General features: G+C 37.5%; 1 protein-coding gene across 4 annotated transcripts in view; it reads left to right on the top strand.

The window, feature by feature from the left end:
* Positions 1-17,212, top strand: part of LOC150087310 (cytosolic phospholipase A2-like) — a 228,467-nt gene that overhangs the window by 21,078 nt on the left and 190,177 nt on the right. The window contains exon 2 of one of the 4 annotated variants that reach the window (XM_090371976.1): positions 2,870-2,915. The exons of the other annotated variants lie outside the window; for them this stretch is intronic. The gene's annotated coding sequence lies outside the window, so the exon portion shown is untranslated. The remainder of the gene's footprint in view (positions 1-2,869; positions 2,916-17,212) is intronic. 4 annotated transcript variants of the gene reach the window in all.

The following is a 17,212-nucleotide window of genomic DNA, read 5'->3' as shown; positions in this document are numbered from 1 at the left end:
TATTTAAGTTGCAATCTAAGTTTTTTTAAAATTAGTGAGTGGGAGCCCTGGTCTGAACACATGCTGCAACCATTCAACATCCTTTTACTGTCTGACCTCAAACTCATAGAACCAAGTTTTCTTTTTCCTCATTTATTCATTCAGCTTCCATTTTCTGAAACAACCTTCCTTCATACATATTTCCTGAAAATTACAATCTTCAGAAATTCAAGTCTAATGTCAACAATTATCCTTTTTCATCTTCTCAACCTTCAGCTCATGCATGGTATTAAGTACTTAGGTTCGTAATACCTCTTGTGTTTGGGGTTTCATAAAAAAAAAAAAAAAAAGGTAAAAACTGCATGCGGCATGTTTGCCTCCAGAATGACTTGATGGTGACGATGAATATGGAGGAAGACTTTGATTGATCTGTAACATGTTTGTGGGAACTGAATTCTCTAGACAGTTACTGTTTCTTGGTATCATACAGTCCATGGTCGCCTTTGTCCCCTGAAGAGGATGCGGTACCATGTTTATTAGTTCTGACTTTTCTGTTTTGAATGCACAGTGATCCAAATAGGTGACAAGAGATTGAATGTTCCTGAATGGAGCTTTGTTGGCTGGATGCTAGTTGTTTGTTAAGTCTGTCTTGAAGTCTTTGGGATTTTCTGTGGATGGTAGTAAGCCAACCAAACCAAGCTCTGTTCATTAACAAATAAATCCCCTTGTCATTTTCCGTCATTTTGCACTGCATATTCAAAACTAACAAACCAGAGCCAATCATCGTAATACTACTTTCTCTGATCGCGCTGAGAAACAGTAATTGTTAAGAACATTTAGCTACCCATAGACATCTAAGACAGACCAATCACAGTGTTCCTTGTTCCTTTTCATTATCCAGTTTTTCTATGGAGTTAAATACGGCCTGTGAAGTTTTTACTCCAGTCTATAACTCCCAAAAATCTGCTGTTGAAGATTGTGACACTTTCGGAGAAATTGTATGGCAGGAAAAGTAGAGTTATTTTTAAGTAACTCTATTTCAGTATTCACTTGCATGCAGAATTCTGTTACTCAGCTTCTATTTCCTAGAGCAGTTCTGCTATTCAGTGAATTATTTTTTACTTCAAAATTTGCATAATACAGGTAACCCTTGTATAACACGGTAGTTTGGTTCCTACAAAATCTCGTGTAATGCAAAACCATGTTATACGGGACTAAGAACGAGTACAAAAACAGGGGGGTTACATTCCAAAAGCTAACAAAAATATACCATTTTTTCTATAACTATCAGAAACTTAATTTTTATAGTAGTAATAACTTAATATTTTAACTATTATTTTTATAATAGTTAATAGTAGTAACTTAAATAGTAGTAATACTATTTAAGTATTTATAATAGTAGTAACTTAAATAGTAGTAATACTATTTAAGTATTTATAATAGTAGTAACTTAAATAGTAATAACTGAACAAACGTCTTATCTTACAAACTCTGATACTTATATGTCAGATAATTAAGTACATTTCATTTTCTTTCTCTTCATCGCTGCTGAGCACAATCTCTTTTACAGCATCTAGATTTCGTGTACCTTCAGCTCTCTTTAAAAGTCATAAACTGCACCCTTTGAAGTCATATTTTTTATGGTCAAACAAGCACAAGTTCAATAGCACAAATAATAGCACCCAGGGATATCCCTACAATATACAGTGGATGCCCGCTTTAAAGATATAAAGCACAAATTTACTTTTTTACCTTACCAATTAACAAAGTTAAATGATACGTGAAAATTGGAAGAATATTTTCCAGTTAGCAAAATAAAAATAAATTTATGCTTACATACATATTTTAATTAATAGGTACAGTAATATGTACATACTAACTAATTGATATTTCTGTTCACTGGCTTTTTTTTTTTTTTGTTGTAAAATTTAAAACAGTAAAGATAAGCAATTAATAACAAAGCACAAGGCATTCACAAGTTTCAACAAACACGATATGCAGAAGTAAGGGATGGAGTAATAAGTTTCTGAAAATTTATGTTTTTTATATAATTGAATATTTCATGGAAGGGGAAACACATTTCACCATAATAACATGAAAACCCACAGAATTCCAGCTATCAGTATTATACCAAATGCAAGAAGATCGTGTTTATTACCCATTTATAATTGATTGTGCTAACAGAAAAGACCAATAAACTGGAAACTGCAAATTGTTTTTATTGTTTTATGGTAATGACGTCCAGAAATGTGCTTTACAAAAATATCACGAAGGCGATAACGACTAGCGAATGAACAGCAGGGAGTCACAAAAAGGAATGGAAACGTTGAAAATTACATCTAACATAATAGTAGGGTTTCCCCAGCTCTAAAGCTCAAAAATACCATGTTACACAAGATTTCCCGTAATTCTCAAACCATGTTAGAGTGAAACCGTGTTGTGCAAGAATTGCTGCAATTTATCAATCGTGTTAGAGCGAAACCGTGTTGTAGAATTACCATGTTATACGGGGGTTGCCTGTATAGTATAACTTTTATACTTCTTACATCCTATAATGTTGCTGACACACGCATACATGTGAGTGATTTATTCAAGATAAAAGCATTTTATTTTCACTCTAAAAACTAGCATTTCTATTTATCTTTTATAAAGACTTGTTTCTGTTTTGATCTTTATAAAATTGTTCTGAAAAAAGAACAAATGTGTAAAGCTTAATTTCTATCAACTAAACATGTAATGATTACAGAATAATATTCTGATAAAAAAAAAAAAGAAGTGAAGTATTTCTGGAATTTATTTATACATGGACTTTCTGTGTTTCATTCTTTACTGATATATATTTTGTTATTTTACGTATAATTTACATATTTTACTTGTTATATTTATCCAGGTTTTCCTGTCCAGATGTAGTTCTTCCTTCCATGCAGATTTTTCAGGTCCTCTCTTTTAAGTTTCATTTTTATTGTAGCTTCTTCTTTTGCATGCTTCATATCTTTTCATAATTATAATGCAGTAATTTTAAAGAATGATGCACTCCTACTGCTAATATTACATTTTTCCTGAATGAGAGGTATGATTGCTGTGGCATTCTAATAAAATTTTTCTGGTACATAGACCTAAATGATATTACATGGAATGTACCAGCTTCCTTCTTTTGCGTGATGCTTCTTTGATTTACTTTGCCTTGCACCACATGTTTATCTGGTATTCAGCTTAATTTTTATGATTGATATTTTATTATTAATTTTTTTTTTGACTAAAAAGAGTTTACGAAATAACATTAGCATTAGTAGAGGAATACGATGCAAGAAAGCAAGCTTATGCAGGATCAGCCAAAAAAAAAACAACCCTCCCATTTCATCCCTCCATTTGTTCCAAATGCCTGTCCAGCTCAGCCTTAAATTTATTTAGGCTATTAGCTTCCACAACAAGAGGTGGAAGCCTGTTCCACCAATCAAATACCCACTGGCTAAAGGCAGATTTCCGCACATCTATTCTACAACTATCTTTCCTTAGTTTGAAACTTTGCCCCCTCAGGTTCTTAATCTGAACAAGAGGAAGAATCCCATCAGCATTCAGCTAGCTCAACCAATTCAAGGCCTTATACACCTCAATCAGATCACCTCGCAGGTGCCTACTTCAGGGAGCTGCCCTTCTTTGTACTCTTTCTAGCAACTCTACATCCTTCCTAAAATGAGCCCTCCAGACCTGAACACAGTACTCTAGGTGTAGCCTGACCATTGCCTTGTATAACGGGTTAATCACCTCCCTGTCCCTGCTAGCAAAATTCCTATATATCTTTGACAAGACTCCATGACCTGCCCTGGCAGCCCATCTGCACTACTCAGCAAACTTCATATTTGACTACACAACCCCCCCCCCCAGGTATTTTTCACTTTCTATTTCCCTGAGTGTAGTACCACACAGTTGGTAAGTTTCTCTTCTGTTATTGCTACACTTATGCAGTACTTTCCATTTGTCAATGTTAAATTTCAATTGCCACTTCTCAGCCCATTTTCCCAACTTATCTAGATCCAGTTGGAGTAACATACTGTCTTTACTGTCGTTAACAACCCTGCCAACCTTTGTATCATCTGCAAACTTGGACATTAAACCTGATGTACCTTCATCAATATCATTGATAAATATACAAATCAACAATGGGTCCAACGTCGAACCCTGGGAAACTCCACTAATAACATTTGTCCACGAAGAGCAGTGTCCATTGATTACCACCCTCTGTTGTCTCCCGCTCAACCATCCTTTTATCCATTGTAGCAACTTACCCTTAATGCCAACATTTTGTACAGCAGTCTTCCATGTGCAACAGTATCAAAAGCTTTCCTGAAATCCAAGTATATGATATCAAAATTATTTTTGGCATTAAGTTCCTTTTTGATCACATCATAGTATCCAATTAAAATTGGTCAGACAAGACCTCCCTTTAACAAACTCATGCTGTGTCTTAACTATTACTGCAGTCTTGTCTAGATGATCCTGCAATGCTTCTTTAACCAGTAATTCCATTATTTTCCCTGGAAAACAAGTTAAACTAACAAGTCTATAGTTACTTCTCACCTTTTGAACCCCCCTTTGTGAATTGGTGATACATTTGCACCTCCAGTGAGTCCAAGGAAGCTCTCATAATTATGGCTAAGGGTTTGCTTACTTCCTTTGCTGCCTCCTTTAATATAACTGGATAGATCCCGTCCATCCCAGGTGCTTTCTTTATGTTTAACTTTAACAATTTCTCCTCCACTTTGCTCTCAGTTATTACAAAATCACTTAGCTCCCTGTTAGCATTTGATAAACTTCTGGCACTCCCCTCATTGAATAACTCCTCATGTGTGTAGATGCAAAATACTCATTCAGTTTATCAGCTAACTGAGCATTGATCATCAATAGTCAACCCATCTATGTTAAGTGGTCCAATCTGATTCATCCCTTTCCTTCTAGAACTTACATAAGTAAAGAACTCTTTGCTGTTTTTCTCAAGGCGCCTCCGTAGCCAGGTGGAAAGGAGCAGCAGTGCGTAGCACACGCTTCTTGATTAGACCGGGGCTCGAGCCCGTTACCACCAAATACAGAGGATGCGGAAAGGTCAGTGAATGACAACCGCATATCCCGGAGCAATATGGCCTTAGTTGCTAATGCTCCTAAAAACCAAATAACAACAACAACAACAGGTGTTTTTCTTTGCATCCTTTGCCAAAGATTTCTCATAATCTGCCTTCTCCTGCCTGACCCTTTATGACTTGATTACAGGCTAGTTTATACCTGCCATAGGCTTCTGTGTCACTTGATACTTAATATGCATCCCATACATTTTGTCTTCTCTGACACAAGCCTCATTAATTCATCTGACATCCATTTAGGCCTAAACCTTGAACAGTATTTCTTAGTTGGAATGAAAAGCCTAGTAGCCTCCAAAATTAAGTCCCTGAAGGATTCCCATATAGAATTCAACGTTGGTAACATCATCTGTTGATCCCACTACACAGAATTTAAAAACTGTGTGAGACCTCTAGTCATCTGTACGAAAGCAAAAGCCCTTCTCTTTAACTTTGATGGTAGTTACTTACATCTTTAAGTAATTCCAAAATCAGTACATTGTGATCACTGTCACCCAGTGGGTCCTTTATCTGCAAATTCTTAATGCATGAATAATCACTGCTGATAATCAGATCAAGAGCATTACTCCCTCTGGTTGCCTCTCGAACGTGTTGCTGTAGAAAATAGTCATCCAATAAATTCACAGAAGTCTTGCTAGTGTGCGAGTGACCAACTCACAAGTTCCAGTCAATATCTGGAAAGTTAAAATCCCCTATTATAAGACATTCTGATTTTCTTTTAAAAGACCTGGGAGTAATTGTGCAGTCAGATATGAAGTTTTCTGAACAAGCAGACAGGCTGCCAGAGCAGGTTATGGGGTTTTGTCCATGATATATAGGAATTTTGCTAGCAGGGAAAAGGAGGTGATTATCCCTCTGTATAAGGCAATGTTCAGGCCATGCCTTGAGTACTGCATACAGGTCTGGACGCCTCATTTTAGGAAGGATGTAGATTTACTTGAGCGTGTACAGAGAAGGGCAACAAGATTAGTGAGGGGAATGAAGGGATCCTCTTGCCAAGAGAGGCTTAAGTTCTGCAAATTGCAGTGGCTGGAGACTAGGCATCTGCGCGGTGATCTGATTGAGGTATATAAGGCTTTGAATGGGTTGAGCATGCTGAATTCTGATGGGATCCTTCCACTTGGTCAGATTACGAACCTAAGGGGTCATAAATTCAAATTAAGAAAAGACAGATGTAGAATAGATGTGCGGAAATTTGCCTTTAGCCAGCGGGTGGTTAATTGCTGGAACAAACTTCCATCTGTAGTTGTGGAAGTTGATAGGTTGAATAAATTTAAGGAGGAACTGGACAGGCATTTGGAAGGAATGGTGTGATTTTTTTTTTGGCTGATGCTGCATAAGCTCATACACTTACTTTCTTGCATCACATGGCACTGCTACTACTACTACTACTGGCCTACTCTATTTCTCTGCACAATTGCTCATTATACTCATCAGATTCATTAGGCCTATAACACACACCTTCTCTCATTTTTCCTTTCCCGGTGCTTATTTCACACCAAACAAACTCTACCCTGCATTGTCCACCAACATCAGTTGGATGCACTTCCTTAGATTTTATGTGTTTCTTAACAAACAGTATAACCCTTCCTCCCTTCCTGTCCTGTCTGTCCTTTCTGAACACATTGTACCCCTCAAATTCCAATTCTTCACTGCTTATATCTGTGGGACACTACATCTCTAATATCCTGACAATATCTGCCTTTGATGTCTTGACTAGCAATTCAAACTCATCAAATTTATTAGGTAGAGTTTATTAGTCATTAAATTATGTATACACTATATGACCAAAAACATTTATTTTCTTTCAGCAGCATGATTTCCAGTTTTTATTCTTTTCATTCTTTTCTTGATTTGTTTTCATTTTTTAACTGACAATGAATGATCATAACTGAATGCCTTTGTATTCATATTTAGCAAAACCCAGGTACTAAAGGCGTGCAGTTAAGTAAAGGGTGCCAATCTTGAAAAGAATTGAGCTGCATAAAGTGGATTATCTATCTGTCATCGGTAAGGGATGGTGACAAATGATTATGCCCCATTACCCACTATCTTTTGCTTCCACTCCCACTGAGCAGTAAACAATACAATTTTCATTATCTGTCCATTTCACTTCCATCAAAAATCACTTGATTCAGATTTTCAGTGAATTGTATGCATTGCTAAGAAAAAAGAATGTTCATTTCTGAATAAGCAAATGCAGTGAAATATTCACAGTCATGTTTCAATAAATATTGGTGATATACAGAATACTTATTTTTAGGCTGCTGCCAGATGAGCAAATAAAAACATTGATGTTAATAAAAACTGTTAGTAAAAACATTGAAGTTAATAAAAACTGTTAGTGAAAACATTGAAGTTAATAAAAATTGTTAGTAAAAACACTGATGACACTGTATTTATTTGCTCATCTGGCTGTAGCCTTAGAAGGTCTCAAGCTTTGGATTAAATATGCTGATAAACTGTGCATTTCAATTTTTGTTTCCCCCTTTTTATAAAAAAGTGCATGGGATATTAAATACGCTAATATTCTTTTCAACGTGAATAATTGTAAATTCCTCTGATGTATGTGGTCATGCTGGAATATAAACATAACACAGAAATAGTTAAGAACTACCCATGTGTTATGTTTATATTCCAGATGATGTCACTGGAATTAATATTCATTTCCTCTGCAAAGCAGTTGCCAGAGTTAGTTCGGAAGAGGTACATTTTGGCTACAATCTGGCACTCCAGTTCATCCCACAAGTCGGATTGAGTTCCAGTCTCATTAACAAGTCGGATTGAGTTCCAGTCTCATTAACAAGTCGGATTGAGTTCCAGTCTCATTAACACCTTTTGGGACTCCTCAGCATCGTTGTCCACCAATTATTCCTCTATAACTTTAGCTGTATGGCATGGAGTGATGGCATAGTGATATTGATGACCCATTTTAGTACTGCTGCAGTATAGGTACATATGTTAACCTTCTTGAAAAGTCCAAACAATGAGTTAAAGGCATTACTTACAAAAACAGTTATATCAGTTTGAAAGTCACTACAAAATAGTATTAGTAGTGCAAACAGCAAGCCAAGTAAACAATAAGTGAGGCAAGGAAACAGCATTAATCAAAAGAAAAAAAAACACTGCCTGCATTATCTGTCCATTCTCCTAATAATTTTTCTAATCCATCACTAAATTTCTTCAAACTACCCACCACTTCTACAATGCCAGATGGAAGATTGTTCCAACAATCAACTAACTGCTGGCTGAAAGCAAATTTCCACACACCTGGAACCATTCTTCCTCAATTAAAATTTATGCTCCTTCATGTGTGTGTGTTTTCTGGGATACCATTAGAATTGTTTACATAATTTTTAAACCTCACGAGTGCCTGTTACCAAGCACTACAATTTGCAGAACTGAAGTCTTTCATGGTAAGTATCCTTTTTTTTGTCTTTGACTAATCAGCCAACATCTGTTTTATTGTCCAACTTCATACTCACAGAACCAACTTGTCATCTTCTTCTTCGTTTATTCATTCAACTGCCGTTTTCTTGGAACAACCTTCCTTCTTACATATTTTCTGGCCGACCGGGCTAGCCGGGTGGGTAAAGTGCCTGCCTGGCAACCCAAAGGTCGCGGGTTCGATTCCCGCCTCGGGCTTGGATCAAAGTACTGCAAAAAAAAACCTTGGGAGGTGCATTATGGCCACAGAAGCCTATGCGCCAACAACTACCAAAAAAAAAAAAAAAAACATATTTTCTGAAAATTACAGTCTACAGAAGTTCAAGTCTAATGTCAACAAATATCTTCTTTCATTTTCTCAACCTCCAACCCATGCACATTACTAATATTATAGGTTATAATACCTCTCGTGTTTGGGGTTTTCATAAAAAAAAAAAAAAAAAATATCTCGTTACTATTTTATGTACTTGTTCTGACAGCTCTTCCTTCTTAAAATGAGTCTTCTTGACTGTAGTAGTAGTGGCAAATACCAACTTTGCAGTACTACACTGAGGTTAGGGAAGAATGAAAAAGACCTAGGGGTAAATGTGCAGTCCAGTCAGGCATGAAGTTTTCAGGCTGCAAAAGTAGCTCATGGGATGTTGTCAATGATGTATAGGCATTTTGCTAGCAGGGATAAGGAGCTGATTAATCCCTTCTATAAGGCAATGGTCAGGCCACACCTTGAGTACTGCACAAAGGTCTGAAGGCCTCATTTTAGGAAAGATGTAGAGCTGATAGAATGAGTACAGAGAAGGGCAACGAGATTGATGAGTGGAACAAAGGGTTACTCTTACCAAGATAGTAGTAGTAGTAATGGAGGCATGTGATGCAAGAAAGCAAGGATATGAGCTTATGTAGCATCAGCCAAAAAAAAAAGCCAATTTTCACACATCCATTCCCTCTTAAAGTTTGTCCAGTGCCTTCTTGACTTTATTTAAGCAATCAACTTCCATAACAACAGATGGAAGTTTGTTCCAGCAATTAACCACCTGCTGGCTAAAGGCAAATTTCTACACATCTATTCTACAACTGTCTTTCTTCAATTTGAATTTATGCTCTCTCAGGTTCGTAATCTTAGCAAGTGGAAGAATCCCATAAGAATTCAGCATGCTCAATCCATTCAAGACCTTTTACACCTCAATCAGATCACCTCTCAGGTGCCTAGTCTCCAGCCACTGCAATTTGCAGAACTTGAGCCTTTCTTGGTAAGAGGATCTCTTCATTCCCTTCACCAATCTTGTTGTCCTTCTTTGTACATGCTCAAGCAACTCTACATCCTACTAACATGAGGCCTCCAGACCTGTGCTCAGTACTCAAGGCATGGCTTGACCATTGCATTATACAAAGGGATAATCACATCCCTTTGTATAATGCAATACCCTACTAACAAAATTCCTGTATATCATTGACAGTATTCCATGACCTTCTCTGGTTGTCTGTCAGCACTTCTCAGAAAATTTCATACCTGACTGCACAATTACTCCCAGATCTTTTTCATTTTCTACCACCCTAAATGTAGTACCACACAGTTGGTACATTTCTCTGGGGGTTACTTCTACCCATATGCAGTACTTTGCATTTGTCAATGTTAAACTTCAGTTGCCACTCTCAGCCTATCTGCCCAAATTTTCTTGATCCTCTTGCAGTAGCACCTTGCCATTACTGTCATTAACAACCCTGTCAACCTTTGTATCATCTGCAAACTTCAACATTAAGTCTCATATACCTTCATCAATATCATTGATAAACAACAGTGGGCCCAACACCGAATCCTGGGGAACTCCACTAATAACATTATTCCACGAAGAGCAGTGTCCATTGATTACCATTCTTTGTCTTCTCCCACTCACCCACCCTTTTATACATTGTATCAACTCACCCTTAATACCATACTGCTCCAATTTGTACAGTAGTCTTCCATGCGCAACAGTGTCAAAAGCTCTCCCGAAATCAAAGTACAGTAAAACATCAGTTATCCAGAATAATTTGAAAGGCTGATCTTTTTTTTATTAACAATAGTACAGTAAGCTCCGGTTATAGTGATCATGTTTTCAAATTGAATTTTGATTATAATAAGCAAAATATTGAGTTTTGTACGAACAGAAAGCCCAGTAAACTGAAAACTGCAAGTAGTTTTATGGTTGTGACCTGTGGAATTCTATGACCTTCAGAAATGTGCTTTAGAAAAATATCAAAGACTACTGGGTTTTCTCGGAAACCATGAGTGAATTTCAGATTAGTTTAGCTCCAGATTCGGTAAGAATAATATTGGCCTGAAACTGTGCGATTTATTAATTTTCTCAATTTTTTACAGTAAAATGTGAATGAAAAGAAAATGCATAGTTTTAACATTGCAACAAAAAAACGAAAATTATTAATAGAATTAGAAAAGGTGAAAATTTAGGAAATCTCTCCAAAGAGTTTAATGTGGGGACTTAAACAATTTATGACATCAAGAAAAATTCCAAATGCAAATAGCAAATTATGAAAAGAAAACATTTATAGTGTTGATGAAACGGGCTTGTTATGGAAAGCATTACTGAAAAAAACCCTAGCCACTAAAAGAGAGCCTACACCAAATTTTAAGATGAGTAAAGAGCGAATTACAATTGCTATGTGTGCAAATACCACCGGAGGCGGCGCCTCCGTAGCCAGGTGGGAAGAAGCAGCAGTGAGTAGCACACGCTTCGTGATTAGACCGGGGTTCGAGCCCGTCACCACCAAATACGGAGGATTCGGAAAGGTCAGGGAATGACCACTGCATATCCCGGAGCAATATGGCCTTAGTTGCTAATGCTCCTAAAAACCAAATAACAAACAACAACAAACCACTGGAGGCACACAGATTGTCCGTGCTCGTTATTGGTAAGTCGAAAAAACTGAGAGCATTTGAAAATCTTTCTAATTTTCCTGTTTTGTATAAAAATCATAAAAATTGCTGGATGAATGTTTTTGTTTTCCAAGATTGGTTTATAATTTTTTTTTAATTTAATTAATCTTATTTAATTTTATCTTAGGTAAGATTAAATTTATTTTATTTAATTTTTATAAATAAGATTAAATAAATTTATTTAGATTAAATTTAATCTTACCGGAAAAATTTTCCGGTTCGATTATCCGGAAAATTTGGCTATTCGGAAGAGCTCTGGCACCAATTATTCCAGACAACTGACACTCTACTGTATATTGATATCAAAATTATTTTTTGCATCCAGTTCCTTTGTAACAACATCATAGTATCTAATCAAATTTGTCAGACAAGACTTTCCTTTAACAAACCAATGCTTGTCTAGGTGATCCTGCAATGCATCTTTAACCAGTGACTCCATTATTTTCCTCTGAACAGAAGTTAAACTAACTGGTCTGTAATTACTTGTGTCACCCTTAGATCTTCCCTTTGTGAATTGGGGATACATTTGCACATCTCCAGTCCTTGGGGAGTTCCCTCGAGTCCAAGGATGCTTTTATAATTATGGCTAATTTTTTGCTTGCTTCTTTTGCTGCATCCTGGGGTGGATGGATAGATCTCATCCACCCCAAATGCCTTTGTTATGTTTAACTTCAACAATTTCTCCTCCACTTTGCTCTCAGTTATTATAAAATCATTAAGCACCCTGTTACAGTTTGATTAACTTCTGGCATTTTCCTTCCTTAATAACTTCTCATGTGTGAATGTAGATGCAAAATACTCATTTTGATTATCAGCTATCTGAGCAGGATCATCAACAGTCGAACCATTGATATCAAGTGGTCCTACCTAATTCATCCCTTTCCTTCTAGAGTTTATATAAGTAAAGAAGTCCTTGCTGTTTTTCTTGGCATCCTTTGCCAAAGATTTCTCATAATCTGCTTTTGCTTGCCTAACCTCCTTTGTGATGTGATTACAGACTAGCTTATATCTGCCCTAGGCTTCTGTGTCACCTGATAATTTATATGCATCCCATGCATTTTTCTTCTCTGCCATGGGTCTCATTAGTCCATCTGACATCCATTTAGGTCTAAACTTTGAACAATATTTCTTAATCAGTATGGAAAGCCTAGTAGCTTCCACGATTAGTTCCTTGAATGATTCCCACTTAGAAAGTCTTAAGTTCTGCAAATTGCAGTGTCTGGAGACAAGAACCTGTGATGTGTATAAGGCCTTGAATGATTTGAGTGAGCTCAATGCTGATGGGATTCTTCCTCTTTCTCCGATTGCACACCAGAGGGATATTTAAATTCAAAAATTGAAATTGGCGAAAGACAGTTGTAGAATAGTTGTGTGGAAATTTACCTTTAGCCAGCAGGTGGTTGATTGTGGGAACCAACTCCCATCTGTTGTTGTGGAAGGTGACAGCTTAAATAAATTGAAGGCTGAACTAGACAAACTTTCAAATAGGTGAAATGGGAAAGGTTTTTTTTTTTGGCTGATGCTATAAAGGCTTGCATCATATGCCTCTGTTAATGCTAAATGATACAAGAAAGCAAGCTTATATAATAGAGCCAAGAAATATCCATACCATCCAAGAATTTGTCTATTTCTCCCTTGAATATATATCAAACAACCCACTTCCAGAAGAATAAATGGAAGCCTGTTCGAACAATCAACCACCTGCTGGCAGAAGGCAAACTTCCACACATCTATCCTGCAACCATCCTTCCTCAACTTGAATTTATGCCTTCTCATGTGAGTAGTCTTAGCAAGAGAAAGAATGCCATCAACATTTATTTTATTCAATCCATTCAAGGCCTTAAATATCTCAATCAGATCTCCTAGTAGGTGCCTAGACTCCAGACACTGCATTTTGCAGAACTGATGCCTTTCTTGGTAAGAGCACCCTTTTGTTCCCTTCATAGTTTAGCTGATGATAGCATATTGCAATCCATCTTCTACTTTGAGAAAACTTGCCTTGCAGCTATATCTGTCACCAATTTCTTAAATGCTGATCTCCAGGTAATTTTCCAATGGGAAAGATAACTTAGTTAATTTCAATCCATCTAAAACTCAGTCTTGTCTTATATTGCAGAAAGGAGCCTACTGCTCCTGTGCTTATCTTTGATGACACTCATATTTGTTGACAAGATCACAACTTTAAGAATTGCCTTGACATTAACATCTTTCTTTCTCTCTTGGCATAAGCACATCACAAATATTGCTTCCTGTGCAACTAAAAACCTGGGTTTTTTATTTTGCTCTCAGTGTTACTTTTCTTCTAAACAACTATTCACTCTGTAAAAATCTGAAATGTACCCTACCATGGAATATTGTTTCCACACCTTGGGTGGTGTCCCCCAAAATATCTCTCTCTGTCTGCGATGTCTAGATTCAGTTCAAAAGGTGACACTCAGTTTAATTAGTGATCCATCTTTAACAACATCTCTCCACTATGTTTCATAGATGTTCCCTTTCTGCCACATGCTTTTTCTATAGATACTTCCCTGGGCACTGTTCTTCTGAATTGGCTTCTGTAATTATCTCTCTCTCTCTCTCTCTCTCTCTCTCTCTCTCTCCCCCCCCCCCCCCCCCCGGCGCCTCCGTAGCTAGGTGGGCAGGAGCAGCAGTGCATAGCACACATTTCTTGATTAGACTGGGGTTCGAGCCCATGACCACCAAATATGGAGAGGTCAGGAAATGACCACCACATATCCCTGGAGTAATATGGCCTTAATTGCTAATGCTCCTAGAAACCAAATAACATAACAAACTCTCTCTTCCAAACTAGTCCAAACCCATGCTGCCACCAGTCAGCATCCATTTTCTCTCCAACTTCAAATTCACAGAACCAACTTTACTTCTTCCTCATTTATCCCTTCAACCTCAGTTTTCTGGCCAACTTTCCTCCATGTGCATTTCCTTAAAATCACAATCTTCAGAAATTCAAGTTTAACATCAAAAGTATTTTCTGTCTTCTCATCCTTCAATCTACACATGGTACTAAGTACTATAGGTTCTGACACCTTTCTTGTTTGCGATTTTTATAAAAAAAAAAAAAAAAAACCCAAAATACACACACACACACACACACACACACACACACACACACACACACACACACACACACACACACACACACAATATATATATGCAATAACCAGCAAGCCTTTTGTGGATTTTTTAGATGATTGTTTTCTAAAGCAGCATGTTTGGGGGCCAACTAGAGGGAGTAATATTCTTGATCTGATTATCAGGAGTGATTCTTCATGCATAAGAAAAAGATTAATAGTAGCCGCTGGCAGAGGTGAAATTGATTCTTGCACTGCTTCTATTGGAATGAGCAGTAGCCTTGAAAACAAGGTGCAGGGGATTTCAGGGATTGCTCGGAGTCATTGCAGAACAAGTAAATACATCGGCTGCGTTAGGGTAGCTAAGAATAGGAACAGGTGCATGTATACTTGCGTGTACACCAGTGCTAGGAGTTTGGTAAATAAATTTGATTAATTTGAGGTGTTGGTCAAAACATCAAAGACAGATATTGTTCAGATATCAGAGACGTGGTGTTACACAGATATAAGGAATGCAGAAATCGAATTTGGGGAGTACAATGTAGTATTAGTAGCAGTAGTGGCATGTGATGCAAGAAAGCAGTGTATAAGCTTATGTAGCATCAGCCAAAAAAAAAAAAAAAAAAATCACAACCATTCCCTCTAAATGTTTGTCCAGTTCCTCCTTAAATTTATTTAATCTATCAACTTCCACAACGACAGATGGAAGTTTGTTCCATCAATTAATCACCTGCTGGCTAAAGGCAAATTTCTGCACATCTATTCTACATGTCTTTTCTTAATTTGAATCTATGCCCCATTAGGTTTGTAATCTGACCAAGTGGAAAAATCCCATCAGAATTCAGTGTGCTCAACCCACTCAAGGCCTTATACACCTCCGTCAGATCACCGTGCAGGTGCCTAGTCTCCAGCCATTGCAATTTGCAGAACTTAAGCCTCTCTTGGTAAGAGGATCCCTTCATTCCCTTTCACCAATCTTGTTACCCTTCTCTGTACACGCTCAAACAAATCTACATCCTTCCTAAAATGAGGCCTCCAGACCTGTATGCAGTATTCAAAGCATGGCCTGACCATTGCCTTATACAGAGGGACAATTACCTCCTTTTCCCTGCTAGCAAAATTCCTGTATATGATTGACAACACCCCATGACCTGCCCTGGCAGCCTGTCTGCATTGCTCAGAAAACTTCATATCTGACTGCACAATTACTCACAGGTCTTTTTCATTTTCTACCACCTTAAGTGTAGCACCACACAGTTGGTATGTTTCTCTGGGGCTACTTTTACCCATATGCAGTACTTTGAATTTGTCAAGGTTAAACTTCAGTTGCCATTTCTCAGTCCATGTGCCCAAATTTTCTAGATCCTGTTGCAGTAGCTCACTGCCATTACTGTCATTAACAACCCTGCCAACCTTTGTATTATCTGCAAACTTTGACACTGTTGTTTTATACATTTTTCAATGATATTGATGTATACTGGAAGGATGGATGGAATAGGAAGGGAGGAGGGTGTTATGCTATTAGTTAAGAAACATGAAATCCAAGAAAGTATCACCAGTCAACAGGCACCTCTGTAGCCAGGTGGGAAGGAGCAGCAGTGCATAGCACACGCTTCTTGATTAGACCGGGGTTCGAGCCTGTCACCACCAAATACGGAGGATGCGGAAAGGTCAAGGGAATGACCACCGCATATTCCCCGAGCAATATGGCCTTAGTTGCTAATGCTCCTAACAACCAAATAACATAACCACCAGTCAACAAGGTGAACAGAGCGGTGTTGAGTCAATTTGGTGTGACAGAAAACTTGGGAAAGTAAAATTGAGAGTAGGAGTGTGTTACAGGCCTAATGACTCTAATGAGTATAATAAACAACTGTACGGAGAAATAGTTGGCCAGTAAATCAGAGTATCTTATAATGGGGGATTTTAATTTCCCAGATATTGACTGGAATTTGTGGGTTGGTCACTCATACATTAGCAAGGCTTTTGTGGATTTATTGGATGATTGTTTTCTGCATCAGCATGTTCGAGAGGCAACTGGAGGGAGTAATACTCTTGATCTGATTATCAGCGGTGATTCTTTATGCATTAAGAATCTGCAGATAAAGGAACCACTAGGTAGCAGTGATCACAGTGTGCTAAAGTGGGATTTACTCAGAGGTAACTACCATCAGGGGTAAAGGGAAGGGTTTTTGCTTTCATAAAGGTGACTTAGTGGTCTGAGACAGTATTTAAATTCTAAACGGTAGGATTAACTGATGATATTACCAACAGCAAATTCTTTGAATGCCTCCCATTCAAAATGGGAGGCATTCAAAGAATTAATCTTGGAGGCTTTTCCTACCAACTAAGAAATATCGTTCAAGGTTTAGGCTTAAATGGATGTCAGGTGAACTAAGGAGACATGTGGCAGAGGAGAAAAATGTATTGGATACAGATAAATTAACAGGTGACGTGGAAGCCTATGATAGATATAAACTGGTCTGTAACCAAGTTACAAAGGAGGTTAGGCAGGCGAAGGCAGATTATGAGAAATCTTTGGCAAAGGATGCAAAGAAAAACAACAAAGAGCCCTTTACTTATGTAAACTCTAGAAGGAAGGGGATGAAGCAGATTGGTCCTTTTGATAT

Source organism: Mastigoproctus giganteus, chromosome 4 (genome assembly GCF_048544385.1).
Source record: "Mastigoproctus giganteus isolate SK-2022 chromosome 4, ASM4854438v1, whole genome shotgun sequence".
NCBI lineage: Eukaryota > Metazoa > Arthropoda > Arachnida > Uropygi > Thelyphonidae > Mastigoproctus > Mastigoproctus giganteus.
This window is presented reverse-complemented; position numbering and strand designations above follow the sequence as displayed.